Genomic DNA, 11,782 nt, shown 5'->3' with positions numbered 1-11,782 from the left:
TTTTTCTGCATCATTTGGAGAAAAGTAACTTGCATTCAAAGTCGCTTTAAAAGCCCAGAGAACAGCCGAGCAAAAGTAAGCTCACAGGCGGTCAATATGCCCGGTGCCCGGCCCTTAATGAATCCCCTGCCAGTTTCATTATTCTAGCAGTCTTTGCACGAACACTCGTTTTTTCTAGAGCTGTATTCGTAGTTTTTCCCACCCTCCCTCCCTCTGGAGAAGGGCATTAGCTTTAAATAAATAAATTATGGGTCACACTTTGTGGTTCGGTTAAGTCTGCGTAGCGACTTCCCCCAAGCTTTTGGCATTATTTTGCCTTGTAATTCTAAACCTTTGCCTGAATCTTGTCCGTTGACGGCAGCTACATGTAAGCTGAATTGACGTCCCGTTCAATTTCAACCATCCCGGGTTTTCACGAGAAGAATGCTCGGGGGCCAATTATTTTCTCAGTAGGGAAAAATCAAGCTACATGTACTAGTCGCTACGCCGTTACGAATAGTTGTGCATCATTCGTTGAAATTAAATTTCAACGCGCTGAGAAGTCAACAGCGATAAACCTTCGCAAACAAACGCGTGCACACACAAACATAAAAGCCCGACAGTGAAAAGTGTATACAATAACCTCATGATATCTGCAAGTGTAGGTAAGCAGAAAAAAAAAACATATAAAAACCCCAAATTCAAGTATCCATGAGAAAGCACAGTTTCGATCTTGCCCACTTGCTGTTTTCTGTTGTGAATTGCACAACATTCTTCTGCCTCTGATTGGGTAGTCTACACGAAAGAATTTGAATTTATTAAAAGTGGTCATAGTTTTGAGCGCCTTGCTGTAACTGTCTGCAATTCCATCTCCTTTAATAGTGAATAAAATAGAGAGCTTCCTTGCACCTTGTGCCCTCAAGACTCACACCAGACCACTAAGGATGTTATTGTCGTTTAAGCCTTTTTCAAAGATTGGAACAGCTCATATATTTAGCAGGTGAGTGACGGGTAAAATTGAATTCAATTATGATCATGATATGTAAGTATAAGACAGCTAATCATCCACTTCTATCAATTAAATAAAGTGTCCAGATGATCATACAAGCTTTTGTTTGTTACCATTTTTTAAACTGTCATATGAGAATAACTGTAGTACATGTGTTGGCTATTTTGATTATTCCTGTTCTCCATGTTACTATTTTCTCTGTGGCATGAGTGGATCCACTTAGAGTGGATCCACTTTTTCTTTTCTGTTTACATGCGTTTCAACAAGACACATTTGTCTCTCAAGAATTACAAAGACAGTTCTGGTAAGTAAAAATGCATATGTTTATTATGGTTCAAACTTTTGTTTGATTTTGCTTTGCTTTGCCCTCTCCCGGGATGTTTATACGTACTCATTATTTATAATACTCCGAGTGCATATTATTTTTCTATTGGCTATTTTTATATGATACTTCTGGGTGTTTGTACATGATAATTTTAAATGCCAATGCTTTTTAGATTTTGGTTTTTTGTACATGATTTACATTTGGCTCTCACAGTTCTGGTAAGTAAAAATGCATTATGTTTAGTATGGTTCACTCTTTTGTTTGATTTTACTATTGGGTATTTGTACATTGATCATTTTAAATGCCAATGCTTTTTAGATTTTGGGTATTTGTACATGATTAATTTAAGATCAGACCACTAAGGATGTTATTGTCGTTTAAGCCTTTTTCAAAGCTTGGAACAGCTTGTAAGCAGGTGAGTGATGGGTAAAATTGAATTCAATTATGATCATGATATGCAAGTATAAGACAGCTAATCATCCTCTTCTATCTGTAAAATCTAATCAAGTGTCCAGATGATCATACAAGCTTTTGTTTGTTACCATTTTTTTAAAACTGTCATTTGAGAATAACTGTGGTACATTTGTTGGCTATTTTGATTATTCCTGTTCTCCATGTTACCATTTTCTCTGTGGCATGAGTGGATTCACTTGGAGTGGATCCCTTTTTCCTTTCTGTTTACATGCGTTTCAACAAGACACATTTGTCTCTCAAGAATTACAAAGACAGTTCTGGTAAGTAAAAATGCATATGTTTATTATGGTTATTAAAACATTTTTTTTTATTTTACTTTGCTTCCCCTTCTCCTGCCCGGATGTTTTTACATACTCATTATTTGGTACTCCAGGTATATTATTTTTCTATTGGCTATTTTTGTATGATACTATTGGGTGTTTGTACATGATAATTTAAGTGCCAATGCTGTTTTGATTTTGGGTATTTGTACATGATTAATTTAAGTTCATGCTTGTTAAATACTATTGGGTAACATTTTAAGTACATGCTACATGTATTTTACTATTCTGGTATATGATAATTTAAAATTTGTGCTATTACCATTTGGTATATGATAATCCTTTAGTGCATGCCATTTTATTGTTTTGAATATTTGTACATGGTAGTTTTATTTGCCTGCTTTTAAACTATTCAGTGTATTTGTACGTGGCAAGTTTAAGTTCATGCTTTATTTTACTATTGGGTATTTTTACATCATGACAATTTTAAGTACATTCTATTTTACCATTTAGTATATAACAATTTTTGAAATGCATGCCATTTTACTATTTGGTATGTGATAATTTCAAATGCTTCCTTTTTTTAATATTTGGTTTTTATAATGATAATTTTATGTACATATTTTTTACTATTCGGTATATGATAATTTTTGGTACATGCTTTTTCATTCTTGGGTATTTTTATGTGGCAATTTTAAGTACATGCTATTTTTACTATCCAGTATATGATTATTTTAAGTACATGCTATTTTATTCTTGGCCATTTTTACATGACAATTTTAAGTGCCTGCTTTTTAGCTACCGGTATTGGGCTTTTGTACACGATAACTTAAAGTGCATGCTATTTTTAAAGTGCATCCTTTTCTTGTCGTGGCCTGTGGTCCCGTGGTTGTCCTGTGAACGTGCAAGCGAAAGTCGTTCTTTGTTTCATGTATGTTGGTATGTGGCAGGATGGCCTCGATCTCATGCGAGAAGACATTAGAAAGCAATCAATTGCATCACAGCAACGTAACGTCAACAATGACATTTAGCCGCAAAGACAGCGCGTGCAAAAACAATTCATTAAGCCGATACCGCTAGGCTGTAAACAATTTTTGCTTTCGGCGGAAGGACAACTCATCTAATCTTGTGGTGGCGTGTGGTCCCGTGGTTGTCCTGTGAACACGCAAGCGAAAGTCGTTCTATGTGATAGGGATTGTGGTAGGTTGGCTAATTAGCTGCCTTGTGCGCTGTTGGATTGAGATTGTTTCACTGATAGTTTCAAGTGATGTTGTACGCACGCTTTATGCTGAGCGCTCAGTCGTTTGAAAATTGAAAGACGATATAAACACTCTTGTAACTCAGTTTACGTTTGCTAACCTTATCTTGGGTCAAACGCATGCCTCTGCCAGGGAAACCAAAAAAACTAACAAAACTAACTAACAAAATGTAAGAAAACTATAAATTAAGGTGTGTGGTGTTTGCCCCCACAGACAAAAAATCCTAGGTACGACCCTGTTTTTTCACAGGATATTAAACAACTCTTTAACCAATGGCCATTTGCTTGCAGATACTGGTAGTTATGTCTTTTTTATTTTTTGTTAACCTACCTCTACGCTCAACTCAAAAAGATATTTTTTATAATTTAGTGGGTTTTTACAATTATCTTAGGTGAATTAGCCAGTCTTTTTATTCTTTTTAATCCTTTTATTGATCTTCTATTTTTACCTTATGCAATTAAGTTGCAACTTTTTAATATAGATATGTAATTTTTAATTGTAAATAACTTGTAAAGCGCTATTTAAAGAAGTAAAATATTTTTCAAGGCTACATGTACTTTTTACAGCAATGATAAGAAATATGTCTGCAGTGCATTCATGTGAACCTCACATGTTATTTTAGTTATAAGGCTAAAATTGAATTGTTAAAAAAATTAAGAAATTTAATTTCTAGGTTAAAATATTTCCTAATAAATGACAGAAGTGGTTTTGAAGTATCTCCAATCTCTCAATTCCAAGTGCATGCAATTTTACTATTGGGTATTTTTATGTGCATCCTTTTTTTACTGCTTTGATGTTTTTCTTATAATACGATTAGATCTATTCCAAATACCATGCATGTTTTCCTGGTGTCCTTGTACCACTTTTATCAATTGTGATCCACTCAGCATTGATACACATTACTGGAAGTCAAGGGCTAGCACAAAATGAAAATAGAAACCTACCCCGTTCTTAAAACGTTCCATCAAATGGAATTGATTCGCAAAGAGTACTTGTTGATTTGACCGATTTGCACAGTCATGACCTGCATCACCGGAAGTCAACCGATCATTCGAGACGATTTGTCTGCCTTGATCTCTACCCCAACACATCAGAAGTCAACTTGGAAAAAAGGGTTAAAAACATTGTTAATTTGATTCGAACCGATCACCTACGAGACGATTTGTCTGCCTTGATCTCTACCCAACACATCAGAAATCAACTTGGAAAAAAAGGGGGTTAAAAACATTAATGTTAATTCGATTCGAACCGATCAATTCGAGACAATTTGTCTGCCGTGATCTCTACCCAACACATCAGAAATCAACTTGGAAAAATGAGGGTTAAAAACAGTGTTAATTCGATTTGAACCGATCAATTCGAGACAATTTGTCTGCCTTGCTTGATCTCTACCCCAACACATCAGAAGTCAACTTGGAAAAAAAGGGTTAAAAACATTGTTAATTCGATTCGAACCGATCAATTCGAGAGAATTTGTCAGCCGTGATCTCTACCCAACACATCAGAAATCAACTTGGAAAAAAGGATTTCTCCCAAAAAAGGGTTAAAAACATTGTTAATTCGATTCGAACCGATCAATTCGAGACAATTTGTCTGCCGTGATCTCTACCCCAACACAACAGAAATCAACTTGGAAAAAAAGGGTTAAAAACATTGTTAATTCGATTCGAACCGATCAATTCGAGACAATTTGTCTGCCTTGATCTCTACACGACACACCAGAAGTCAACTTGGAAAAAAGGGTTAAAAACATTGTTAATTCTATTTGAACCGATCAATTCAAGAGAATTTGTCTGCCGTGATCTCTACCCCAACATATCAGAAATCAACTTGGAAAAAATGAGGGTTAAAAACATTGTTAATTCGATTCGAACCGATCAATTCGAGACAATTTGTCTGCCGTGATCTCTACCCAACACATCAGAAATCAACTTGGAAAAAAAGGGTTAAAAACATTGTTAATTTGATTCGAACCGATCAACCTTCGAGACGATTTGTCTGCCGTGATCTCTACCCCAACACATCAGAAATCAACTTGGAAAAAAAGGGTTAAAAACATTGTTAATTTGATTCGAACCGATCAATTCGAGACAATTTGTCTGCCTTGATCTCTACCCAACACATCAGAAATCAACTTGGAAAAAAAGGGTTAAAAACATTGTTAATTCGATTTGAACCGATCACTTCGAGACAATTTGTCTGCCTTGATCTCTACACAACACACCAGAAATCAACTTGGAAAAAATGGGGGTTAAAAACATTAATGTTAATTCGATTCGAACCGATCGATATGAGACGATTTGTCTGCCGTGATCTCTACCCAACATACCAGAAGTCAACTTGGCAATAATGAGGGTTAAAAACGTTAATTTGGTTTGAACCAATCTATTCGAGACAATTTGTCTGCCTTGCTTGATCTCTACCCGACATACCGGAAGTCAACTTGGCAGAGTGTTAAAAACGTTGTTAATAGGATTCGAACCAATCGATTCAAGAGGATTTGTCTGCCTTGATCTCTACTCGACATACCGGAAGTCAACTTGGCAGAGTGTTAAAAACGTTGTTAATTCGATTCAAACCAATCGATTCAAGAGGAATTGTCTGCCTTGGCAAAAATGAGGGTTAAAAATGTTGTTAATTCGATTCAAACCAATCGATTCAAGAGGATTTGTCTGCCTTGGCAAAAATGAGGGTTAAAAATGTTGTTAATTCGATTCGAACCAATTGATTCAAGAAGATTTGTCCAGGCCTTGATCTCTACTCGACATACCGGAAATCAGCTTGGCAAAAATGAGGGTTAAAAATGTTGTTAATTCGATTCGAGCCAATTGATTCAAGAGGATTTGTCTGCTTTGATCTCTACTCGACATACTGGAAGTCAGCTTGGCAAAAATGAGGGTTGAAAACGTTGTTAATTTGATTTGAACCAATCGATTCAAGAGGATTTGTCTGCTTTGATCTCTACCCGACATACTGGAAGTCAGCTTGGCAAAAATGAGGGTTAAAAACGTTGTTATTTTGATTTGAACCAATCGATTCAAGAGGATTTGTCTGCCTTGATCCCTACTTGACATACCGGAATCAATTAAGGAGGGTTAAAAATGTTAATTGGATTCAAACCGATTGATTCGAGACAAAATCTTCAGAAAATGGTCCAAAATCATCAGAAATTTCATATCTCCGTGCAACTATGTAACATCCTAAATGTATTCAAACTGTCTGTTTTTAATACGACTCTCTTCTCCTTGCTGTGCGCTTTGTTTTCTTAATATTTTTCAGGGTTTTTTGCCTGGATCGCCTGGATGGAAATCTATCCACCTGACTGGTGCTATTTCTGGATATATATATGTGTAAAAGGTAAGGTATGGCTACACTGGAATATTATTTTCTGGAATAAAATTAGTGACTTTTGTGAGGCCCCTTAGACTTTTGTTATAAAGACAACATCTTGTCAAAAGAGCAATTTTTATTTGAAGAAGTTAATTGGTAATTTGAGTGAAGAGAAGTTTCAAAAGGTATTTTGAGAGTGAGTTATTTCTAATTAATATAGTAAATGCACATAATAAGATTAAACTTATCTTATTGTGAATAGTACTTTACCTTAATTTAGCATTCTTATTTTTTTTTTTAGAATCAACCTTGAGAGTTGGGGGTGCGGCTTACATGTATGTACAAGACTAAGTGCAGCTATTATATGCCTTATAATTATACACATGTCTTTACGGGTATTAATTTTTTTTAATGGAACACAAATTAATAGTCTGTAATTTTAAAATTTAGTGAGCAATCTCTTTTCTGAAAATCGGTAAAATTATATTCCATAATCCTTGAACTCTAACAGCGCTTCTTTTGTGTCTGTTTACAGCTTGAATCATCATTGTAAATTGCACCTCAAAAGAAGAGAAGACCCTGGAAATGAGGAGGCTTTGTTGTATCAAAATGGCAACAATGAAAAAGTAAGTATCATTACAATTGTAACCACATTGAACACTGGCTCTTAATTTGCAGTATAATGCATTTTGAAGTGTCATTGCGGTGGTTTCGTTTCGTTGTTTCGGTTTTGGTACATGCCCAGTTTGTTAACCTACTTTTTTTGAAAATAACACCAAATTGATTTGGTCACCCTTCTAATAGTTTTGTAAAAACAAAATTATTGTTTTTTTTTTTTTTTTCAAAATCCAGCTGGTAAATGTGCCCAGTAGTTTATGCTTCAAAGACTACATGTTGTGTTTCCTCCTTGCCTTAATTAAGACTAAAACTTGTGTTATTTTGTTTTATGAATTTTGAAACAGTAGCAATGAATGCAGTCTAATTTAAATCGCCTGAAACAGTCACCTTCAGCAAAGGCACTGGTTCCTAATTATCACAGAGCTACAATAAACTTAAGTATATCCTTGATTTTTTTTTTCAGACAAGAGAAGAAGTGTAAATCTATCAAGCATGTTCTATTCAGTGTCCACAAAGAAAAAGTTGACAAACATTCTAGTACTGCCGAGATGCAGATTGCTTGGACAATGCTTTCGAGCAGAAAGGTAACCTGAAATGTTTCCTGTTTCATATTTTTCTTTGAGGAGAAGGATCAGAGGGCTTAATTTTTTACAGTAATTAGGTAAAGGGATTACCGGTAGTGAACACATGATGCATAATCTAAACAAGACTACATTGATCAAAACCCTTTCTTCTTCTTAATTTCCTGGAATAAACCTTCTGACTTTGTGTGGCCCTGTTAGGGGATCTGTCAATAATACATAATCCTGTCTGTTTACAGCAGTGAGCTTAAATCATCATTGTGAGTTGCACTTCTGACAGCCCCCCCCGATGAGACGGCTGTACACAGGCAGTTGCACTTCAAAAGCCGTTAGAGAGAAGACAGCATGTCCGGCCGATACATTTTCTTGGGTGTGTACTTATTTTCATTTTGCCCCTTCTACATGTCCCCACTACACCCCCTGCTTCGTGTCCCTTCAGTGTGAAGAACACATGATTTTGTCGCTGCTACATGTCGCTGTAACATGTCTGTGCGTGTTGTCCACATGTGTGCATGCAGAGAATTTTTAAGACCTTAAATAAGCTTGACGTGTTATTTTGTTTTATGAATTTTGAAACTGCAGTAGAAATGAATGAAGTTTATTAATCACCTGAAACAGTCACCGTCAGCAAAGACATGGGCTGCTAATTATCACAGAGCTACAATAAGCTTTATACATATTTGATTACTTTTCAGATTTGAGAAGAAGAAGTGTAAATCCATCTGGCATGCATTGATCCTATTCCTGTCCCACAAAGGAGGAGAGCTACAGTGTAGTTGGCAAAAATTTTAGTACTGTCGAGATGCAGATTGCTTGGACATGCTTTTGAGCTGTAAGGGCAGAAAGGTAACCTAAAATTTTGGCAGAGTTTTTAATTTTTACAGTATTGGGTAAAGGGATTAGTAAACACATGATGAATTAAAACTGCATTGATCAAAACCGTTGAAAGATCCAAAGTTGTTTACAAAGGAGATTGTTCTTGTGGCATTTATTACATTGGTGAGCCTGTGAGAAACTTAGCCCATCACATTCTTTCACCTGGCGTGTTCTCTCCTCAGCACAGACATTCCACAAGCGTAGGATTGTTGACAGGCTAATGATCCAACAGTTCTGCCCCAGCTTGAACAAACAAGTTATTTCTTATGTTTCCAAACTTTTCCGAACAGGAGTTACATAAGATATATATGCTTGCATGTGGATGGTTTTACATTTTAATTTTACAATATTTAACTTTTTTAGCCATGTAAATAGTATATATAATTATCTTGATTTACCATTCACCACTGACATTAGTGACAACAGTTATTTTGTAAATTTTTTGTAGCAAGAATCATATCTCGGGCAGTTTCTATCAGATTTGCAATGGGCATGATTGAAAAACCTCAGCTTCATATTGCAAACCCCAAAAAATACAGAAGCCTGAAATTTTAGACCCAAAAAATACCTGGCATAAAATTTCCAACCCAAAAAATACAAGACTTAAATACCTCAATACTGTTTTTTTTTTTTTCAATTAAGCAGAACTTTCTAATGCACAATGCTAGAAAATGTTTGAATGAATATTTTTCTGATCCACTGATTGCAACCAAAACCTGAATGAATTAGTTCACTCGGAGATAAGACCCAAAAAAATACACATACGCTTTAAGACTGCTAAAAAAATGTGACAGGTCTCTTGGCCCCCCAAAAAAACCGAGCATGTATATTTTCAACTAAAAAACTGTCGGACCCCCCCCCCCCCCCCCCGTCATGTATACTTCGAGTACTCCCCCTGGGGGCGCAGTGGCCTAATGGTTAGCATGCCGGACTCTGGACATTACAGGGTCTTGGGTAGGTGTACAAATGGGTACCGGCGAAATAATGCTGGGGGTACCCTGTGATGGACTAGCATCCCATCCAGAGAACCAGGATAAGCTCCAGCAGTATGTGCCACTGGTTCAAGGCTGCCCTTTATTTCCGGGTGGGGCTTATAAGCAGAATAATAAAGGTTTCGAATTGAGTCATAGCAACATTGAATGAACTCAATGAAATAAATTTCTGTTAAATGGGAGAGGGGGGCTTGTAACAATGTTGATCAAAATACATAATTTTTTATTATCTGGATGTGCATAGTTAAGCTTTTAAAAACTTGTAACCAAATCCAATTCATTTCAATATTTGGAGCGATATTAAGAGAGGAAGCTTATATTTTCTGTCTAGACAAAGATGAGCTTTTTTCTACTGCGGTCAGATAATGAGATACTTGTGTCAGAAATCCTAGTGACCCCATTCAAGTAGCCGCTCTTATAATCTGTATGTCAGTACATTTCAACAGTAATTGTTCAAGCTATGGATCAATTTGCTTGCAAATCTTCAGTATTTTTCAACTTTCTTTGCAGGTTTTTTTCCACAAAGTAACAAAGTCCTCAGAGGAAGGGCAATGCATAACTCACCAACACTCAATGTAGCAAAGTACAATTACATCCAAACTGTATGTTACAAATGACTAACAGTGAAGATCATGAAAGGACATTGATGTAGTCAGTTGGATATGCTGTGTTTGGAGTCCAGACAAGATTTCTTTTCTACTAACAAACGATATTGAGAAGATCAAGTGATCATCTACTGATTTCTCCTTACATTGTTTGTCCACTGTCCATCAGTCAAGTGATGAGAACAAAGACAATCATCAACTGGAGAATACTGTCTTGATAAACCACCAAATTCTCAAAACAAACATTAAAAGAAATGTATTGGGAATAAGTAAGGAGAATTGAAATGAAACGAAAGAAAAACTAAACAGCATCTTGATCAGGAACGATCTCAATTGCATTTACTTTCAACACACATTTACATAATACAATGATGAACAAAACAAAACCAGGTTCATCTATGACCTCTTCAGTTGGTTGCCATAATAGATTTGAGTCTGGGATGACTTTATGTAATCATGCCTGAAAAGTTAATCTTGCTACCAGCTTCTAAAAGACAACAGCTATATTAAAAAATAACCAACATAAACAGTAATATAAACCATACACTGATAACAAAATATCATTATTAAATACTTTAAGAGAAGATAAGCAATAAAATTACGTAACATTTCAATGAGCACATGCCATACACATTTACATTTGAAAATGTTACAAATGACAATGTGCAGGGTTAAACGTTCATTAAAAAATTATGTAGTAGTTAAATTGCTTGCTTAATCTTAATGTATTTATTTAAATTCTTTTGTTATAAAATCTTTAGTTGTTATAAATAAATACTTTAAGATAAAGATGAGCAATAGAGTTACATAAAATTTCGATGACCCCATGCCGGCATGCGCATTTACATTTGATATTTTACAAATGACAATGTGCAGGGTGTTCATTGAAACCTTATGTAGTTCAATCGCTCCTCTTAATCTTTATGTATTTATTTTAAATCTTTAGCTGTTAAAAATAATAACTTAATTAACAATAAATATAATTTAAAAATAGAAATAAAAACTTGGAACCTGCTATCAAGGTATTTTTCATGTGTGGTTACATGAAATCATCCCACTTTCAACTCTTACATGGCAACCAATTGAGGAGGTCACAGATTTGACTTGCTTTGCAATTTCTTATTTCATATGTAAAAGTGTGTTAAATTTAAAAGTAAGTGTAGTTGTTCTCGATTGAGGTATTTGTCACTGAGATTTGTACTAGGATGTTTACATAGCCAATAAATCTAGTACAGTCAACTCTCGTTATAGCGGACACGCTCAGGGTATCGTTTATTTCCATTATAGCGAGAGTCTGTAATAGTGGGAGTCATTTCCAGTCAAACCTCTTTCGCCGGGGATCTAAATTTTGTCCATAATAGCGAGTGTCCACAAGGCAAGAGTTGACTGTACCAGTAACCTTTATTTGGGAAGCTCAGAAACTATAACAGTAAAGAGTTATGAATCGAATGGAAATAAATGTAGTTGTACCTTA

General features: G+C 35.5%; 2 long non-coding RNA genes across 5 annotated transcripts; one reads left to right on the top strand and one right to left on the bottom strand.

Moving 5' to 3' along the window:
- Positions 1-4,331: 4,331 nt before the first annotated feature.
- Positions 4,332-5,049, bottom strand: LOC144657561 (uncharacterized). The gene is made up of 4 exons (XR_013571575.1): positions 4,937-5,049; positions 4,720-4,818; positions 4,477-4,612; positions 4,332-4,375 (listed from the first exon to the last, which is right to left on the bottom strand). It is a non-coding gene; the product is annotated as an uncharacterized LOC144657561 (long non-coding RNA).
- Positions 4,831-11,780, top strand: LOC144657554 (uncharacterized). 4 transcript variants are annotated; one of them, XR_013571565.1, is made up of 7 exons: positions 4,831-5,048; positions 5,151-6,663; positions 6,938-6,971; positions 7,172-7,262; positions 7,718-7,850; positions 8,538-8,681; positions 10,214-11,780. It is a non-coding gene; the product is annotated as an uncharacterized LOC144657554 (long non-coding RNA). The 4 variants fall into 4 exon arrangements; XR_013571566.1 differs by lacking the exon at positions 10,214-11,780 and adding an exon at positions 9,160-10,164 and having other exon boundaries at positions 4,831-6,663; XR_013571567.1 differs by lacking the exons at positions 8,538-8,681; positions 10,214-11,780 and adding an exon at positions 8,078-8,109 and having other exon boundaries at positions 4,831-6,663; positions 7,718-7,838.
- Positions 11,781-11,782: the final 2 nt, after the last annotated feature.

The sequence above is a fragment of the Oculina patagonica genome, chromosome 6, assembly GCF_052425735.1.
Source record: "Oculina patagonica isolate OP01 chromosome 6, crgOcupat, whole genome shotgun sequence".
NCBI classification, from domain to species: Eukaryota; Metazoa; Cnidaria; class Anthozoa; order Scleractinia; family Oculinidae; genus Oculina; species Oculina patagonica.
This window is presented reverse-complemented; position numbering and strand designations above follow the sequence as displayed.